This window comes from Lithobates pipiens, unplaced genomic scaffold, assembly GCF_037356315.1.
Source record: "Lithobates pipiens isolate NorthernLeopardFrog02 unplaced genomic scaffold, aLitPip1_a1.2 Scaffold_22, whole genome shotgun sequence".
In the NCBI taxonomy this organism is placed as follows: Eukaryota; Metazoa; Chordata; class Amphibia; order Anura; family Ranidae; genus Lithobates; species Lithobates pipiens.
In genome coordinates, this window is record NW_027507784.1 from 42,417,039 (window position 1) to 42,438,785 (window position 21,747).

Below are 21,747 nucleotides of genomic sequence, written 5' to 3' on the forward strand. Positions count from 1 at the left end.
GTTTGGAGCGCATCGCGCATGCGCAGTACGCAACAACGTCACTTCCGCACCATCCTGTGATAGGCATCAAACTGTGACACTACACCGGGGAACATATGACCGGAATAAAGTGTTCCACCCAAACAAACGTTCCCAATACAACACAGTGTACACCGCGACATCTAGTGTTCAATGTGGGAAGTGCAGGACACCAGCAGGTTATTTTTGGTCAGTGATTTCATCTCTTCATCAGACAACAAAGAAAAATCTGACATCCCACAGCAGATCCCGGGGGGGGGGGCTCCATACTAACAAATCATTGCACCTAATAAAGATTATATAACATTATATAAATAATAACGTTTTAAAAAAAAAAATCGAAAAAAGTCAAAGTTAAGATTTTAATGATAAAGTTATCATTGATTTTTTTTTTACTATACATTTTGGTTATGGTTGGGCACAATTACATATAAAACATAAATTAAAGTCATTAAACCAAATAAAGCTTATATAAGATTTTAAAACAATTAATCTAGAAATAAACCTGGTAAAGCCTAATGTAGGATTTTATAAACAAAAACCTAGAAATAAACCAAATAAATATTATTATTATTATTATTATACAGGATCTATATAGGGCCGACAGTTTGCGCAGCGCTTTACAACATGAGGGCAGACAGTACAATTACAGTACAATTTAATACACCTGCTCTTAGAAGAAGTAATAAATAATAACCTAGAAATAAACCTAATAATAATAATGAAATTATATAAATAATAATAATATAATTATTTATTATAATTAATGGTATTATTATAGCCAATAGATGGTTGCATACAACTGAAATTGACAACAAAAAACAAAAAACACAACACCCTGGTGACATTTAGAAATACAAAAAAAAATGTAAAATAATAAAAACAGCAAAGACCTGTACAATTGGGCCAAAGGCTGGCAGCACTACAAGTCATTTTTATGGCCCCTGTGGCCCTCCTATTTCCTTCTTGTGGCCCCTGTGTCCCTTCTGTGTCTCTGTTGTGTCCTTCTTGTGACCCCTGTGTCCCACCCGTGTCCTTCTTGTGACTCCCATGTCCCACCCGTGTCCTTCTTGTGACTCCCGTGTCCCACCTGTGTCCTTCTTGTGACTCCCGTGTCCCACCTGTGTCCTTCTTGTGACTCCCGTGTCCCACCTGTGTCCTTCTTGTGACTCCCGTGTCCCACCTGTGTCCTTCTTGTGACCCCCGTGTCCCACCTGTGTCCTTCTTGTGACTCCCGTGTCCCACCTGTGTCCTTCTTGTGACTCCCGTTTCTCACCTGTGTCTCTGCTGCGTCCTTCATGTGACCCCTGTATCCCTCCTGTGCCCCTCCTGTGTCCTTCTTGTTACCCCCGTGTTGCTTCTGTGGCCCATGTGTCCTTCTTGTGGCTCCTTTGTCTCATTTTGGCTCCTGTGGGCTGTGGGTTAGAAATGATTCCCATATCTGTCAGATTTTTTAAAAAATATTTTATTTTATATTTTCAATATTTTTATTTTTATATTTTAACACTAATATATAACATTAGCTCCCGTTACATAACATTATATGTTGTTACATGTTTGTCACTGAACATACACTACATAAAGTTTTTGAGGAAAAAAAACAAAAAAAAAAAAAGTTGGTGCTGGGTGTCAGATGTTCAGCGGTAAGTTCATTGCTTCTGCTCTCCTGGATTCTGGGGACAGAGCTACACTCAGTATGCACATCACCATCTGAGATTACAGAATTTTGCATATTAACATAAGATTTATCAAATCTAGGCAAATATAAGATATAAAATAACTTGTCAGTTGGTCAGAGTCCATATAAGGCAGTGCTGCCCTCTGCTGGGTGTCATGTGACCAATTATTTAGAGTCCTGCAATACAAAGACAATATGAGCCAGTAAATTGCAGCTAGCCATATAGAATATGTACATAGACAAGTCATTGCATTACATAGGGCGATGGGTCTTGACAAGGACGTGGCTGTGAGATATAAATGATTCTGATATCCATCTATTTACCAACCATTCATCACTGCATAACATAAGCGCCCATTACATAACATTACATGTTCATTACATAACATACAGCATGTTGAATAAAGTTACAAAAAAAACAAAAAAACATCACATGACCGTTGGCCAGGAGGGTTAGCAAAAAAATGAAATCCAGCAGAGGGCAGCGGGCATACAGTATGAGGCAGTGCTGCCCTCTGCTGGATTTCATTTTTTGCTAACCCTCCTGGCGGTAGATTTCTCTTCATAATTCGGTTGGGTTTTCAATATGTTTTATAAAGAATTTGTGTCCCCCCCCCCCATGTCCCCCTCCATATTTATCATTCTTTTTCTTTCCTACAGATACCTGAGCTTTATAGTGACGGACTATACCTGAGCTTTATAGTGACGGACTAGCGACAAAGACAACACTTCTCTGTTCCTGGAACATGAATAATTACTGCATTTCAGTAACTGGAGGTACTTTCCACCAGACCTCCCAGGGACCCTGCTATTCCACCGCAGGTCCCTATTCTATTCCAGGGACAGCAGGGACTTACCATCAGCCCTCACATACCACTATGGTAAACGGAGAGACTTTCCATCCTTCCTCCGATGGACCTTGCCATACCAACGCAGGTCCTTACACTATTCCTATAACTGGAGGGACTTTTTATCAGCCCTCCCAGGGACACTGCTATCCCACCGCAGGTCCCTATACATGTGTTGTAAACGGAGAGACTTTCTATCAGTCCTCCGAGGGACCCTGTTATAACATCGCAGGTCCCTACAACACTCCCATAACTGGAGGGACTTTCCACCTGCCCTCCCAGGGACCCTGCTATCCCACCGCAGGTCCCTATATCAGTGTTGTTAATGGAGAGACTTTCTATCAGTCCTCCCAGGGACCCTGCTATAACATCGCAGGTCTCTACAACACTATCATAACTGGAGAGACTTTTTATCAGTCCTCCCAGGGACCCTGCCATAACATCGCAGGTCCTGACACCGCTCCACTGAGCGAAGGGGCTTTCCATCAGCCCTCCGAGGGACCCTGCCATAACATCGTAGGGCCCGATACCACTCTCTTACCTGGAGGGGCTTTTCATCAGCCCTCCGAGGGACCCTGCCATAACATCGCAGGTCCTGACACCGCTCCAGTGAGCGAAGGGGCTTTCCATCAGCCCTCCGAAGGACCCTGCCATAACACCGCAGGTCCTGACACCGCTCCACTGAGCGAAGGGGCTTTCCATCAGCCCTCCGAGGGACCCTGCCATAACATCGTAGGGCCCGATACCACTCTCTTACCTGGAGGGGCTTTTCATCAGCCCTCCGAGGGACCCTGCCATAACATCGCAGGTCCTGACACCGCTCCAGTGAGCGGAGGGGCTTTCCATCAGCCCTCCGAGGGACCCTGCCATAACACCGCAGGTTCTGACACCGCTCCACTGAGCGAAGGGGCTTTCCATCAGCCCTCCGAGGGACCCTGCCATAACACCGCAGGGCCCGACACCACTCCTGAAACCGGAGGGGCTTTTTATCAGCCCTCCGAGGGATCCTGCCATAACAACGCAGGTTCTGATAACACTTCAGTGACCAGAGGGACTCTCCAACAGCCCTCTGAGGGACCCTGCCATAACACCGCAGGTCCTGAGAAATCTCCAGTAACCGAAGGGACTCTACATCATCCCTCCGAGGGACCCTGCCATAACACCGCAGGTCCTGACATCGCTCCAGTAACCGGAGGGACTCGCCATCAACCCTCCGAGGGACCCTGCCATAACACCGCAGGTCCTGACACCACTCCAGTGACATACCATCATGTACCACAGCAGGTGCCGGCACAGGTCATTGGGACACCAATACCATCTGAGGTAAGTACAAGCCAACTATAATTTCCATCCTAAATACAAGTTTCTTATATAAAAATTATGTGGGTGGGGGGAACACATAGAGATCTCACCATCACACATAGACAGGAGAACATGTAGAAATCTCACCATCACACATATACAGGAGAACACAGAGATCTAGAGATCTCACCAGCACACATACACAGGAGAACACGTAGAGATCTCACCATCACATATATACAAGAAAACATGTAGAGATCTCACCATTACACATATACAGGAGAACACGTAGACATCTCACCATTACACATATACAGGAGAACATGTAGAGATCTCACCATTACACATATACAGGAGAACACGTAGACATCTCACCATTACACATATACAGGAGAACACGTAGAGATCTCCCCATCACACATACACAGGAGAACATGTAGAGATCTCACCATTACACATCTACAGGAGAACATGTAGAGATCTCCTCATCACATATCATATACAGGAGAAAACGTAAAGATCTCAGCTTCACACATACACAGGAGAACACGTAGAGATCTCACCATCACACATATACAGGAAAACACGTAGACATCTCACCATTACACATATACAGGAGAACACGTAGACATCTCACCATTACACATATACAGGAGAACACGTAGAGATCTCACCATCACACATACACAGGAGAACATGTAGAGATCTCACCATTACACGTCTACAGGAGCACACATAGAGATCTCACCATCACATATCATATACAGGAGAAAACGTAAAGATCTCAGCTTCACACATACACAGGAGAACATGTAGACATCTCCCCATCACATATACAGGAGAACACGTAGAGAGGAAAAAAAACTGACTTTACAACTCCATATTGCACAATTGTGGGGGAGGGGAGCAAAATAAAAAAAAAAGACCTTGTGTTATGTTGAAAATAACAATTTTAGTGATCACAATACATACACACACCTTTTAAAATATGTGGAAAATAACCAATTTTTATCTCTATTTATAGGAACTGAGATGTAAAGATAACATGATGGCAGCTGCAAGTTTTTTTCCAGCACCAGTGGTGACTGGAAGTTCGCGACCTGAACCAATGGAGACTGAAAGATCGTTTCCTGCACCAGTGAGGACTGGAAGCTCGTTTCCTGCACCAGTGAGGACTAGACGTTCGCGACCTGAACCAATGGAGACTGAAAGATCGTTTCCTGCCCCAGTGGTGACTGGAAGCTCGTTTCCTGCACCAGTGAGGACTAGACATTCGCGACCTGAACCAATGGAGACTGAAAGATCGTTTCCTGCACCAGTGAGGACTAGACGTTCGCAACCTGAACCAATGGAGACTGAAAGATCGTTTCCTGCCCCAGTGGTGACTGGAAGCTCGTTTCCTGCACCAGTGAGGACTAGACGTTCGCAACCTGAACCAATGGAGACTGAAAGATCGTTTCCTGCACCAGTTGCGCCTGCAGGACAGATCCATGCACCAGTTGCGCCTGCAGGAAAGATCCATGCACCAGTTGCACCTGCAGGACAGATCCATGCACCAGTTGCACCTGCAGGACAGATCCATGCACCAGCTGCACCTGCAGGACAGATCCATGCACCAGTTGCGCCTGCAGGAAAGATCCGTGCACCAGTTGCGCCTGCAGGAAAGATCCGTGCACCAGGTGCGCCTGCAGGAAAGATCCATGCACCAGTTGCGCCTGCAGGAAAGATCCATGCACCAGTTGCACCTGCAGGACAGATCCATGCACCAGCTGCACCTGCAGGACAGATCCATGCACCAGTTGCACCTGCAGGAAAGATCCATGCACCAGTTGCACCTGCAGGAAAGATCCATGCGCCAGTTGCACCTGCAGGAAAGATCCGTGCACCAGTTGCGCCTGCAGGACAGATCCGTGCACCAGTTGCACCTGCAGGACAGATCCGTGCACCAGTTGCGCCTGCAGGAAAGATCCATGCACCAGTTGCACCTGCAGGACAGATCCATGCACCAGTTGCACCTGCAGGACAGATCCATGCACCAGTTGCACCTGCAGGACAGATCCATGCACCAGTTGCACCTGCAGGAAAGATCCATGCACCAGTTGCACCTGCAGGAAAGATCTGTGCACCAGTTGCGCCTGCAGGAAAGATCCGTGCACCAGTTGCGCCTGCAGGACAGATCCGTGCACTAATTGCGGAAACCACCAAAAGTCGCAGCCTTTCCAAACGCAAACATGCACACATGACTGATCTGTCCTCCCAGGGACCAGATGCAGCTGCAAGTGAGATCCGTGCACCAGATGCGGCAAACACCAACAGTTGCAAGCGTTTATGTCTAAAAGATGCACACATGACTGATCTGCGCAATAAGATCCGTGGACCAGTTGCGCCTGCAGGAAAGATCCGTGCACCAGTTGCGCCTGCAGGAAAGATCCGTGCACCAGTTGCGCCTGCAGGAAAGATCCGTGCACCAGTTGCGCCTGCAGGAAAGATCTGTGCACCAGTTGCGCCTGCAGGTGAGATCCGTGCACCAGATGCGGCAATCACCAACAGTTGCAAGCGTTTATGTCTAAAAGATGCACACATGACTGATCTGCGCAATAAGATCCGTGGACCAGTTGCGCCTGCAGGAAAGATCCGTGCACCAGTTACGCCTGCAGGAAAGATCCGTGCACCAGTTGAGCCTGCAGGTGAGATCCGTGCACCAGATGCGGCAATCACCAACAGTTGCAAGCGTTTATTTCTGAAAGATGCACACATGACTGATCTGCGCAGAAAGATCCGTGGACCAGTTGCGCCTGCAGGAAAGATCCGTGCACCAGTTGCGCCTGCAGGAAAGATCCGTGCACCAGTTGCGCCTGCAGGAAAGATCCGTGCACCAGTTGCGGCTGCAGGTGAGATCCGTGCACCAGATGCGGCAATCACCAACAGTTGCAAGCGTTTATTTCTGAAAGATGCACACATGACTGATCTGCGCAGAAAGATCCGTGCACCAGTTGCACCTGCAGGAAATATCCGTGCACCAGTTGCGCCTGCAGGAAAGATCTGTGCACCAGATGCGGCAAATATGACAAAGGGAGCCCCGGAAATGCCTTCTAAAGTGAGTATAGTCCCTTAGTTTTTTGGATAGATGGACTACAACTATATTCCATACCATAACATAGCTCCCAACTGTCCGTGATTTCGAGGGACTGTCCCTGATTTCAAAAAAAGTCCCTATGTCCCTCTTTCCTCCTCATTTGTCCCTCATTTTGGTCCGATCTATATAGTTGTATATAAATGTACTCTTTATCTTTTTTCCCGGTTCTAAACCTTTCATTCATCATTTTTTAAATTGCTGCATTTGTAAATACCAAAAGCCAATATAAAGGAATAGTAGTACTATTAAAAAAAAGCACTCTCTCCAGGAGACCCTGCTGTACCACCGCAGGTCCCAACACCACTTCAGTAACTGGAGGGACTTCCCATCATCCCTCCAAGGGAAGCTGCTATACCACTGCAGGTCCCCACATCGTTCCTACAACTGGAGGGACTTTCCATCAGCCCTCCAAGGGACCCTGCTATACCACCGAAGATTTGGCTGCTCAATTACCAATAAGCATAAATGCCTTTTTTTTTTGCGATACGGCACTGTGTCGCTTTAACTGACAATTGCGCAGTCGTGGGATGTTGTACCCAAACAATTTTTTTTTCCCACAAATAGAACTTTTTTTTGGTGGTATTTGATCATCTCTACGTTTTTAATTTTTTGCGCTATAAACAAAAAAAAAGAGCAACAATTTTGAAAAAAAACACAATATTTTGTATTTTTGCTATAATAAATATCCCAATTTTTTTTTTAAAAAGCTAATTTTTCCTCAGTTTTAGGACGATACGTATTCTTCTACATATTTTTGGTAATAAAAATCGCAATAAGCGTATATTGATTGGTTTGCACAAAAGTTATAGCATCTACAAAATTGGGGAGAGATTTATTGCATTTTTATTATTATTATTGTTTTTACTAGTAATGGCAGCAATCTGTGATTTTTATCGGGACTGCAACATTATGGCAGACACTTCGGACACATTTTTGAAACCATTGACAATTATACGGCGACCAGTGCTATAAATATGCACTGATTACCGTGTAAATGTCAGTGGCAGGGAAGGGGTTAACGCTAGGGGGCGATCAAGGGTTAACTGTGTCCCCTGACTGTGTGTTCTATCTGTAAGGTGAGGGGACTGACTATAGGAAATGACAGATCATGGTTCTTGGCTATTAAGAACTGACAATCTGTCTCTCCTCTCCTCTCCTCACAGAACAGGGATTTGTGTGTTTACACTCACAGGTCTCGTGCCCACAATCGCGCGCGTGCCTGGCAGTCATCGCGACCGCCGGTCATGAGCATCGACACCCCCAGAGTATAGTGTACCTGCTGTGCCACTTATAGGAGCCGACATACAGCTACGGTGGCTCGCGGGATCATGCCGACCTGTTGCAGTATAATGACAGCGGCTGGTTGGCAAGTGGGTAACTTAAAAAAAAATATGTAATTTTAAGATAAGTGTATCAGAACTAATTTTCTCTTCTTTTTATAGGACGTGAGACGCCAAAAAAATAGAAGTAGTAAGAAGAAGGCTCACTTCTAAAACTACTCTGCATTTTTATCCACCATCTGGTTGGTGAGCACTTGAATGATACACCAGCGCTGCCTCTATTGTGCTCACCTAAAAGGCATTTCCACTTCTGCAGAGCTGTGCAGGGAAGCTGCACTCACAGATACCACCAAGTCTGACAGGCTGTCACAGGAAGAGAGAAATAAAGGGGCATGGATGCAGAAAGAAAGATGGAAAGAGAAAGAAAGAAGGAAGGATGAAAAGAAATAAAGAAGGAAAGATGGAACGAAAGATGTAAGGAAAGAAAGAAATGAATGAGAGGGGGGGGAGAAAGAAAGAATGAAGTGCACAGAACCTCCTTTCCTCCCTCTCTCCCCAGCACATAGAGGCTCTACTAATCCTTTACCTGCTATCCAGCTTGACTGCATTGCTACTTCACCTGCTCCCCGGCCAGATTCCACTGATCCTTGACCAGTGTAGACTAATTGTTCGCTTCCCAATTTCCTGTTACCCACTATACCCCAAAACCCCTTCCAACTTGCCACCTAAATGAAGACACCACACCTTCTTTGGAGTATAATGGCCATAACAGCCTTTATTACTCAATAAATTACTCCAAACCAAAAAAAATAAAAAATAATAATAATAATAATAATAATAATAATAATAATAATATATATATATATATATATATATATATATATATATATATATATATATAAAACCATTAACATTTAACATATAATAACTTCCCCCAGTCTGGTGATCTCTGACGGTGACCCAACATATTCCCCAAATAATCAACTCACTGCGTTACCCATTTTAACATAACCAGGCCTCCAGCTGTGACCGCTCAGAGACAACTTCTGTCAGTGAAAACCATATGACGACCATCACACAAAACCTGAAAAAGAATAAAAGAAAAAACAAAAACACCACCACCAACCATCATGCCATACAAATAGGAAGGGCGGGTGGGAAAACTGCCTCCTCCTTCAGCTTCTTCCTCGCACTGCCCTGTTAGCTCCGCCCGCTTCCTTTAAAAAGCTCCGCCCCTCCACACACTGAAGCGCAGAGCCTCCCCCTCGGAAGTTCTACTTCCCACAGCTTAACCCCTTACCATCCTCCCTTAGTCACCCTGTCATGTCCATCCCCTTCTCTACCTCCCTTCCGTCCTTCATTCCGGGGCCTCTCTTTACCCGCTGATCAACCTGACCTCTTGTATACACCACCAGCAATCAAATCTGATGCCACTGATCTTCTACCTACTGTTCAGCCTGACACTACTAATCTTTTACCCGCTATCCAGCTGGACTCCATTGGTACTTAACCTGCTGCCCAGCCAGATTCCACTGATCCTTTACAAACTGACCAGCCTGATACGCCACCAGCTATCCAGTCTGATGACACTGCTCCTCTACCTACTGTCCACTCTGACTCTACTAACCCTTTACCTGCTGTCCAGCTTGAATCCATTGGTATTTCACTTGTTGCCTAGCCATATGCCACTGATTCTTTATCTGCTGACAAGCCTGATGTTGCTTATATACCACCTGTTGCCCAGCCTGCCTCTGCTAGTTTTGTGCCTGCTGCCCAGTCAGTCTCTGGTACTATGGTCAAGATATCACCAGCTCCAGAGGTCTAATACCCCCGCATCTCTGTGCTTGTTGCATGCCTGGCATGGGTTACCCGTTTGGTCTTAGATTCCCATAGACAACTTTCATGAGCTATTTGCTTATGTTGTGCCAAAGCTTGGTGGTCCAGATTTCTGCTTTTTATTGACAGCCCCAGTAGTAGAGGTGTTCTGGGTGAGGGCAGATTTCCATATGACTTTTGTCCTGATCCAGTTGTAATGTGTGCCTCTGCGACTCCAAAGGTGTTAGGGGACCTTTGCTGGGGAACCAATGTCTTGGTAAGACCTGAATGACTGTTAAAATCCCTTCCACTTACACGTACAGCCCCAGTAGTAGAGGTGTTCTGGGTGAGGGCAGATTTCCATATGACTTTTGTCCTGATCTAGTTGTAATGTGTGCCCCTGCCACTCCAAGGGCATTAGGGGACCTTTTCTGGGGGAGCCAATGTCTTGGTAAGACCTGGGTGACTGTTAAAATCCACTTACACGTACAGCTCCAGTAGTAGAGGTGTTCTGGGTGAGGGCAGATTTCCATATGACTTTTGCCCTGATCCAGATGTAATGTGTGCCCCTGCCACTCCAAGGGAATTAGGGGACCTTTTCTGGGGGAACCATTGTCTTGGTAAGACCTGGGTCACTGTCAAAATTCCCTTACACGTACAGTTTTCAGTAGTAGAGGTGTTCTGGGCGAGGGCAGATTTCCATCCTGATCCAGTTGTAATGTGTGCCTCTGCAATTCCAAGCGTATTAGGGGACCTATGCTGGGGAACCAATTCCTTGGAAAGACCTGGGTGACTGGTAAAATGAAAAACAGTAAAGGGACTCTAAGTTAAGCCTGCAAATAGTGATGATCCCAGCATTGGGATATGTTCTGTCTTGTGGAGCTGCAAGATCCAAGTGTTGTACTTCTTAAAGAATCTGATCTGCAGGGCACTCAGCCAGCTTCCAGACCCCAGCAGCAGGGCACTCAGCCAGCTTCCAGACCCCAGCAGCAGGGCACTCAGCCAGCTTCCAAACCCAGGAGGCAGGGCACCTAGCTAGTTGCCAGAACCGGGTGGTAGGGTATCTAACAGACTGAAGGACTATCAATTTTCAAAAGTACCTTGTATCATATTATAGGGCACTTTTAAAGCAGAACAGGTTGCTTTCAACCAAACTATAAACACATCTTATGGCTGGTGTCATAGCTGATCACCAACACAACACCATGAGAACTGCAGATCAAGCAGAAATTAAGATGGAAGCTTCCTTGCATGTAAAGGATAAGAGGTCAGTGGACATAATAGTAACCACCAACAATGGTGTCAGTGGGTGCAAAAATCCCCAGCATTGGTGTCAGTAGAAGCAATATTAACCCCCAAGCATTGATGTCAGTGGACCTGATCCTAGGTAATATTATGCCTATTTGGATGCACTGTGCCCGCACGGGTGTGCTGGAGAGCTGCAACCTCGGAGCTGCCTTGCAGCGCAACATGCACACCTCCAGTGGCTGTGGTGAAGGCCAGGTGGCTCCTTAGACCTGTGACTCTGGCACACCTCCGTTTGCATGCGGTCACACTGCTCCAACTCCAAAAAATAGCCACAAAAATAGCTGAATTAAAATAAAAATTGAGTCCATTCAAAGATGTGTCAGAATACAAAGAAAAATCTCAAATACAAAAGTTTTTGGCTAAAGTTGATAAAGACATCGAAACATAAAAAAAACTTAAAAATACCAAAGGGATTGGAATGACTATAGAGAAAACAAAGTACCCGTATTTATCAACGTATAACACGCACATTAATTTTAAGAGGGAGGTTTAAGGAAAAAAAAAAACTTAAATTTTAAATAAGAACTTTGAAGCAAAATAAGGGTCAGTGCCAATCTGCAGCTTCACAAGTGCCATCAATGCAGCCTCATTAGCCCACATCAGTGCAGTCTCGCCATTGCCATCAATGCAGCACCCTCACCAATAACCCTTAATGCAGCAGCCTCACCATTGCCTTCCATGCAGCAGCCTCACCATTGCCTTCCATGCAGCAGCCTCACCATTGCCTTCCATGCAGCAGCCTCACCATTGCCATCAGTGCAGCAGCCTCACCATTGCCTTCCATGCAGCAGCCTCACCATTGCCATCAGTGCAGAAGCCTCACCATTGCCTTCCATGCAGCAGCCTCACCATTGCCATCAGTGCAGAAGCCTCACCATTGCCATCAGTGCAGAAGCCTCACCATTGCCATCAGTGCAGAAGCCTCACCATTGCCTTCAATGCAGAAGCCTCACCATTGCCATCAGTGCAGCAGCGTCACCATTGTCTTCCATGCAGCAGCCTCACCATTGCCATCAGTGCAGCGGCTTCACCATTGCCTTCCATGCAGCAGCCTCACCATTGCCATCAGTACAACAGCGTCACCATTGCCATCAGTGCAGCAGCGTCACCATTGCCTTCCATGCAGCAGCCTCACCATTGCCATCAGTGCAGCAGCATCACCATTGCCATCAGTGCAGCAGGCTCACCATTGCCATCAGTGCAGCCTGATCGATGCCCATCTGCAGCCTAGAGCAGACAGGGAGTGAGTGGGACGAGTGTCAACAGATTACATACAGTGAGAATCTCCAGTGATAGTCAGAACAGCAGTCCAACGGCGGCCCAGGAGCTGGGAATTATTACATGGGCCGCCAAGGGGCAGCACAGTGGTGGAGTGGTTAGCACTCTCACCTAGCAGAAATGGGGTCGCTGGTTCAAATCCCGACACCATCTGCCTGGAGTTTGCATGTTCTCCCTGTGCCTGCGTGGGTTTCCTCCGGGTACTCCGGTTTCCCCCCACACTCCAAAGATATGCTGGTAGGTTAATTAGATCCTGTCTATAAATTGGCCTAGTATGTGTTTGTAAGCACATCAGAACCCTATGGGGTAAAGCACCACACTATATCAAGGTGCAACTCAAGGGGATGTGGTAGAAGCACCCACCCACCCCACTACCTCAAATGTAATTTACTAAGTGTTCAATAAAGGATTTCAATTCGAAAAGAGGTTGTCCATGTCATTTACTGGGAAGAGGAAATGAATGAATTATAGTAATGATTCGTTATGGTATATTACAAGAACTAGGAACTAGAAACATTGTCTAAACCTCTGGTTTATGGAGACTGAAATGTAGAGTAACAAGTGGTAAGAGGTTATGAATAAAGCTATATGTACTGCGAATCAGTGGAGTTGGTGATGGTGGCCCTGGTAGTGAGGGAACAGGCTACCAGGACCTCCCTCACCTGTTCATGTTCCCCACTTAGTGACTGGGTCTCCATCTTGGAGCCACTGCACTACAGGGACTGCTAAGGGGCTGAGCCTGTGGTCTCGGAATCTAAGGCCTAGATGAATCTAGTATCAAAGGCGGCTCTAGGCTTTGTAAGGCCCCATTCACATCAATAATGGGAAAAATAATTCAAGAGATAAAAATTAACTGTATAAATTGCATATATTAAGAGTTTTAAATTCTATGAACTATGAATTCACCATTTATAGAATTTTCTCTAACCAATTCTTCTTTACATGCATATTTTTCTCCATTTACATGAAGGTCAGGTTAATATAACCCAGCCAGCACAGCGTTCCCCCATATATCAGAGTGTGCAGGATTCCCCCTTACAGTGCAAGGGAACTCTGATATAAAGGGGAATGTTGTGGCTCATGATCTAAGGGGGAACCTGCAGACTTTGGTGTAAAGGGGAACTCTAATGTAAGGGAACGGGGGGGGCTCTGGTGACCAAAGCGTACCTTTATATCAGAGTCCACTGCATTCCCTTTTACATCACAGAGTTCCAACTTGTATTTAAAATGGAAACTCTAATGTGGAGGGGGCTCTGGAGCACCTTCCACAGAGTGAGAGTCGCAGACATGATACAAGAGATGGTCAGAGGCTGCAAACATGATACAGGAGATGATCAGAACTGCAGACATAATACAGGATATGATCAGAGATTACAGACATGATACAGGAGATAATCAGAGAATACAGACATGGTACAAGAGTTGGTCAGAGACTGCAGACATGATATAAGAGATGGTAAGAGACTGCAGACATGATACAAGAGATGGTCAGAGACTGCAGACACAATACAAGAGATGGTCAGAGACTACAGACACGATACAAGAGATGGTCAGAGACTGCAGACATGATACAAGAGATGGTCAGAGACTGCAGACATGATACAGGAGCTAATCAGAGAATACAGACATGGTACAAGAGTTGGTCAGAGACTGCAGACATGATACAAGAGATGGTCAGAGACTACAGACACGATACAAGAGATGGTCAGAGACTACAGACACGATACAAGAGATGGTCAGAGACTGCAGACATGATACAGGAGATAATAAGAGAATACAGACATGGTACAAGAGTTGGTCAGAGACCCGCAGACATGATACAAGAGATGGTAAGAGACTGCAGACATGATACAAGAGATGGTCAGAGACTACAGACACGATACAAGAGATGGTCAGAGACTACAGACACGATACAAGAGATGGTCAGAGACTGCAGACACGATACAAGAGATCAGTGGCGGCTGGTGCTCACAATTCTTGGAGGGGGGTGCAAACAAACTGTAAAAAAAAGAAAAACATCAATTGCAGCCCATCTGTGCCCATCATATGCAGCCACTGGATGGGATTGGGGTGGGGTGGATGGAGCCGGTATATGATTGGGGTGGGGTGGATGGAGCCGGGATGGGATTGAGGTGGATGGATGGAGCTGCGATGGAATTGGGGTGGGATGGATGGAGCTGCGATGGGATTGGGGTGGGATGGATGGAGCTGGGATGGAATTGGCGTGGGGTGGATAGAGCCAGGATTGGATGGGGGGTGGATGGTGCTGGGACTGGATGGGGGGGGATGGATGGAGCCAAGATGGAATTGGGGTGGGATGGATGGAACCGGGATGGGTTTGGGGTGGGGTGGATGGAGCCAGCGTTGGTATCAGTGACCACAATAACAATGCCCAGCAATGGTGTCAGTGGATGAAATGATATCTTCCAGCATAGAGATCCTTTCACACTGCGCCACCTAGGGTTTCAGCTGTAAAGCGGCGCTATTTTTAGTGCTGCTCTACCGTCGTTTTAGCGGCGCTAATCAGTCGCTAGCGGGGGCGGTTTTAACCCCCCGCTAATGGCCGAAGAGGGGTTAAATCCGTCTGCAAAACGTAGTCGGCAGTATAGCAGCGCTGCCCCATTGATTTGGCTTTTTGCAGGCGCTATTTTTAACGCTATAGCCCCTGCAAAATGCCCTCAGTGTGAAAGGGGGTCTAATGCCAATATTTGCAACAATAACCCCCATCATTGGTGTCAGTGGTCTCAATAAAAACCTCCAGATTTGGTGTCAGTCACTGCAATAATAACCTCCAGCACTGGTGTCATTGACTGCAATAATAACCCCCAGCACAGGTATTCGTGTCTGCAATAACAACCCCCAGTATTGGTATGAGTGGCCAAAATAACCCCCAGCATTGGTGTCAGTGGTCAAAATTAAAACCTCCAGCTTTGCTGTCAGTCACCGCAGTAATAACTAGGGATGTACCGAAATTTCAGCCGCCAAAACATATCGGCCGAAAATGGCCCTTTCGGCAAAAAGCCGAAAGAGAATTTCCGCCGATACTGGTGCCGAAAATGGGGCGGGGCCTGTGGGGCTTGGCCCCACCCATCACGGGGGTGTCATTCTGTCTTTAGCTCTCCTCCTCCCCTCCCTCCTCACCCATGCTGCAGTCAGCCTGTGGGGTCTCGCTCTAAAGTCCCCCTCTCCACAGTGTATGTCTTCTCAGCCGATGTGTAAATCGGCTGTGCAGGAGCTGGGCACGCTGTTTACTGTGAAAGTGAAAGCAAAGGAGAGCCGTCTAGCAGTGTGTGCTGTGCTCCCTGCCTCCCCCTAGAGTGCAGTACCCAGCATGGAGATTAATGTAGAGCTGCAGCTGCCAATTTTAAAAAAAGAGACAAATAAATAAATAAATTGTGTCACTTTTATTCCTATTACAAGGAATGTAAACGTCCCTTGTAATAAAAAAAAAAGCATGACAGGTCCTCTTAAATATGAGATCTGGGGGTGAAAAAGACCTCACATCTCATATTTACATTAAAATGCATAACATTATTTTTTTTAAATGGCCGTTTAGGAGGTATCGACGGAAGTGACGTTTTGACGTCGCTTCCACCCTGCAATGATATGGAGATGGGTGGGGGCCATCTTCGGCTCCAGTAAGCGGCGCGAGGGCCCCCGGATCGCGCCAGGCCCCCTTTCCCATCGTTGCTAAAAGTGATCTTGCAGCGAATCCACCACAGAGACCACCTTTATCTTGTAGCGAACCGCCCGCTGAATACCAGGGTTATGGCAAGTAGCTGCTGCCATTACAACAATATCCTCCTTCAAAGTCATCACATAAAACGACGGCAGGCGGTCCGGAAGTGGCCCGTAAATATTAAAGTGATATTAAAGCCTTGTTTTTTTTTTATTTTTCAAGTATGGTTTTGCACAGAGCAGCCCGGATCTTACTCTTCTCAGGTCCCACACCGGCGCCCCTGGCCCCTCCCTCCTGCCGCTGCTGTGGGGTCACCCAAGCAGGCGAGCTTTCAAGCTGTGGCTCTGTGTGTCCATTCACACACAGAGCCGAGGCTTGGTCCCGCCTCTCCATCTCCTGGTTGGCTCACTGGCTGTGATTGACAGCAGCAGGAGCCAATAGCACAGCCAAATAGTAGTGCGAGTCCCCCAGAGAGGTTCTGGTGGACATCGTTGGATGGAGAGGGGGCTTAGGTAAGTATTAGGGGGGCTGCTGCACACAGAAGGTTTTATTTTTTTACCTTCATGCATAGAAGGTAAAAAATCTTGTGCCTTTATAACCACTTTAACCACTTCCCGACCAGCGCACGCCAATGTACGTCAGCAGAATGGCACGGGCAGGCATATTGGCATACAGGTACATCCATTTTTATATGCTGCTCTGCCATCACGTGCGCGCCGCCGGCGGCACGCTCGTGTGCTGGTCGGGACCCCCGTGAGTCCGGTCGCCAGTCCCGCGGACTCGATCGCCGCGGGGATACCCGCAATTGTCTCATGGGGCGGCTGAACGGGGAGATGCCGTTGTAAACAGCATCTCCCCGTTCTGCCTAGCAACAAGTGACGCTTATCTCTGCTCCATGTGATTGGAGCAGAGATCAGTGTTCACTAACACAAATCCCAGCCCCCCACAGTTAGTAACACACCCCTAGGAACACTTAACCCCTACACTGCCACCCCCTGGTTAACCCCTTCACTGCCACTGTCATTTACACAGGAATCAGTGCATTTGTATAGCACTGATTGCTGTATAAATGACAATGGTCCCAAAAATGTGTCAAAAATGTCCGATTTGTCTGCCATAATGTCGCAGTCCCAATAAAAATCGCTGATCGCCGCCATTACTAGTAAAAAAAAAATATTATTAATAAAAATGCCATAAAACTATCCCCTATTTTGTAAACGCTATAACTTTTGCGCAAACCAATCAATAATCGCTTAATTGCGATTTTTTTTACTAAAAATATGTAGAAGAATACGTATCGGCCTAAACTGAGGGGAAACATTTTTTTTATATATATTTTTGGGGGATATTTATTATAACAAAAAGTAAAAAATAATGTGTTTTTTTTTTTTGCAAAATTGTCGCTCTATTTTTGTTTATAGCACAAAAAATAAAAAACCGCAGGGGTGATCAAATACCACCAAAAGAAAGCTCTATTTGTGGGGAAAAAAAAGGATGTCAATTTTGTTTGGGAGCCACGTGGCACGACCGCGCAATAGTCAGTTAAAGCGACGCAGTGCCGAATCGCAAAAAGTGGTCTGGTCTTAAGCCAGCAAAAATGGTCCGGTCTGAAAGTGGTTAAGGCCCGGTTTACACCAGAACGCAGTGCAGGAAACCCCCATCCCGTGTATGTTTCCTGAACCGCATTCAAAACGCACTGCAGATACAATCTGCAGCGGGTGTCAATGTTTGACTTAACCATTTGCGGTCGTTGTGCCCGCTCCGGTTTAGGGGGCATGCCCCTCCTGTGATCGCTGTGTCTGGATTACCGTTAGCGGTACTTGGTCATAGCGATCTCACGATAACAATGTCAACAACCTGTCATGAATGGATTTCTATTCATGAACAGCTTGCTCGCTGTTGTGGACTGTGATGGGCCCACAGATAACACATGGTACTTGGCTACCTGTACCATGTGATCAGCTGTAGCCAATCATAGGTCACAACCAAAAGCAAAATGGTTAACCCATTCACAGGTCCAATGTGGCTGACACAACTTAGCAATTATATTTAAATCACTGTATAAGCAATAACAATGTAAAAAAAAATTTTTTTTAAATCCCTGACCACCCGCCAGAGTAGTACAAAAAAAAAGTTACATACTGTCACCAGTCAGTATCCCTGATCACCGCCACACCAGTTATATGATGACGCTGTACTGCACCAGAGACAGAATGGAATTTTTTTATTTTTAACCGCTTCCTGCCCGCCCTATAGCCGAATGACGGCTTTAGGGCGGGCGGCTTCCCTCGCATGGCCGTCCCTGGACGGCCTGGTGTTTACTTCCGCAATGCGCGCCGCCGCGGGCGCGCATCGCGGAAGTTCTGTGTTTGCCGTGTCCCCCGGGGACAGGCAAACACAGATCGCTGTAAACGGCCAATCACAGCGGCCGTTTACAGCGTGATCGGCGTGTCCAATGGGAGATGATCTCATATGTAAACATATGAGATCATCTCTCAGCGCCGCTCTCCCTCCTCACACAGACAGCGTGTGAGAGGGGAGAGAAGAACGGCTGCAGCAGCCGTCAGTGTAAAAAAGAAAAAAAAAAAAAAAAAGTCAAAAAAAAAAGTTTAAAAAAAAGTGCCATCCTCCCCCAGAGCCATCCTCCCCCAGAGCCATCCTCCCCCAGTGCCACCCCCCCCCAGTGCCATGCCCCCCCCAGTGCCATCCTGCCCCAGTGCCATCCTGCCCCAGTGCCATCCGCCCCAGTGCCATCCTGCCCCAGTGCCATCCTGCCCCAGTGCCATCCGCCCCAGTGCCATCCGCCCCAGTGCCATCCACCCCAGTGCAATCCACCCCACCCCAGTGCCACCTGCCCGCAGTGCTATCTGTCCCCAGTGCCACCTGTTGTCAGTGCCATTTGTCCCCAGTGCCATCTGTCATCAGTGCCACGTATAAGTGGCATCTGTCATCAGTGCCACGTGTTATTAGTGCCACATAGTGCCATCTGTCATCAGTGCCACGTATTAGTGCCATCTGTCATCAGTGCCACGTATCAGTGGCATTTGTCATCAGTGCCACCTGTCAGTGTCACGTGCCATCTGTTGTCAGTGTCACGTGTCATCAATGCCACTTATCAGTGCCATCTGTCATCAGTGTCACGCGTCATTGGTGCCACGTATTAGTGCCATCTGTCACCGGTGGCACGTATTAGTGCCACGTGTCATCAGTGCCACGTATTAGTGCCACGTGTCATCAGTGCCACATATTAGTGCCACGTGTCATCAGTGCCGCGTATTAGTGCCACGTGTCATCAGTGCCACGTATTAGTGCCATGTGTCATCAGTGCCACATATTAGTGTCATCTGTCATCAGTGCCACGTGTTATCAGTGCCACGTATAAGTGTCATCATTGCCACGTATCAGTGCCATCTGTCATCAGTGTCACGTGTCATTGTCCTGGTATTTCAAAAGTGTAATAAGTAGTCAACAAGTTAGATGTGTAATTTATGCTTCTAGAACACGTGATGGCGCTCCCTGCATGTTGGGCCTCTCTATGTGGCCAGGCTGTGAAAAAGTCCCACACATGTGGTATTGTAATACTCAGGAGGAGTAGCAGAATTTTTTGGGGGGTGTCATTTGTGGTATACACATGCCACGTGAGAGAAATAACCTATTACAATGACAATTTTGTGGAGAAAAATAAAGAAAATGAAAAATCTTCATTTTGCAAAGAATTGTGGGAAAAAAATGACAACATCAAAAAGCTCACCATGCCTCTTACTAAATACCTTGGAATGTCTACTTTCCAAAAAGGGGTCATTTGGGGGGTATTTGTACTTTCCTGACTTGTTCGGGTCACAAGAAGCGAGATAGGTCACCAGTACATCAGATGTGATCAATTTTGTGCGATTCGCACCACAGCTTGTAGACTCTCTAACTTTCACAAAGACCAAATAATATCCACTAATTTGGGTTATTTTTACCAAAGACATGTAGCAGTATAAATTGTGGCCAAAATTTATGAAGAAAAATTAATAATTTGCATAATTCTGTCACAGAAACAAAGAAATATGCGTTTTTTTTCAAAATTTTCGGTCTTTTTTCATTTATAGCGCAAAAAATAAAAACCCCAGAGGTGATCAAATACCACCAAAAGAAAGCTCTATTTGTGGGAAAAAAAGGACACAAAATTCATTTGGGTACAGTGTTGCATGACTGAGTAATTGTCATTCAAAGTGTGAGAGCACCGAAAGCTGAAAATTGGTCTGGGCAGGAAGGGTGTTTAAGTGCCCAGTAAGCAAGTGGTTAAGGTAGAAAAAAAATTTGATTTAATTTCATAGTAGGTGAGGTTGAAAAAAGACACAAGTCCATCAAGTCCAACCTATGTGTGTGTGAGATAATATGTCAGTATTACATTGTATATCCCTGTATGTTGCAAACGTTCAGGTGTTTATCTAATAGTTTCTTGAAATTATCGATGCTCCCCGCTGAGACCACCGCCTGTGGAAGGGAATTCCACATCCTTGCCGCTCTTACAGTAAAGAACCCTCTATGTAGTTTAAGGTTAAACCTCTTTTCTTCTAATTTTAATGAGTGGCAAAGAGTCTTGTTAAACTCCCTTCTGCGAAAAAGTTTTATCCCTATTGTGGGGTCACCAGTACAGTATTTGTGTATTTAAATCATATCCCCTCTCAAGCGTCTCTTCTCCAGAGAGAATAAGTTCAGTGCTCACAACCTTTCCTCATAACTAATACCCTCCAGACCCTTTATCAGCTTTGTTGCCCTTCTTTGTACTCCCTCCATTTCCAGTACATCCTTCCTGAGGACTGGTGCCCAGAACTGGACAGCATACTCCAGGTGCGGCTGGACCAGAGTCTTGTAGAGCGGGAGAATTATCCTTTTATCTCTGGAGTTGATTCCCTTTTTTAATGCCAATATTCTGTTTGTTGGCAGCAGCTTGGCATTGCATGTCATTGATGAGCCTATCATCTACTAGGACTAGGGGTGCAACGGATCAAAAAACTCACGGATCGGATCATTTTTTTGGATCAGCGAATAATAATTAAATTTCCAAAAACCTGTGAAAATTCCACCACCCCACTGTAATATTGGCTGAGTATGGCTGGGTACGGCTGAGCATGGCTGGGTACTACCGAGTATTGCAGAGTATGGCTGGGTATGGAAAGGTAGTTCCTAAGGCCGAGGCCACGGAACGCTCTCTGCCGATCGTGGCTTGTGCCGATCCGAACAGGGTGACCAATTCGGGTTAAGCGGATCGGTGACGATCTGTTGCACCCCTAACTAGGACCCCCAGGTCCTTTTCTTTTCCATTCCTACAGACTAAATAATATACCCCGATTGGGATTTTCTCTACCAAAAGACATGTAGCAGAATACATTTTGGCCTAAATTTAGCAAAAAAAT

General features: G+C 46.3%; 1 long non-coding RNA gene across 1 annotated transcript; it reads right to left on the reverse strand.

Moving 5' to 3' along the window:
- Positions 1-366: 366 nt before the first annotated feature.
- On the reverse strand, positions 367-18,609 carry LOC143923684 (uncharacterized). Its single transcript, XR_013261767.1, has 2 exons — positions 12,521-18,609; positions 367-1,873 (listed from the first exon to the last, which is right to left on the reverse strand). It is a non-coding gene; the product is annotated as an uncharacterized LOC143923684 (long non-coding RNA).
- Positions 18,610-21,747: the final 3,138 nt, after the last annotated feature.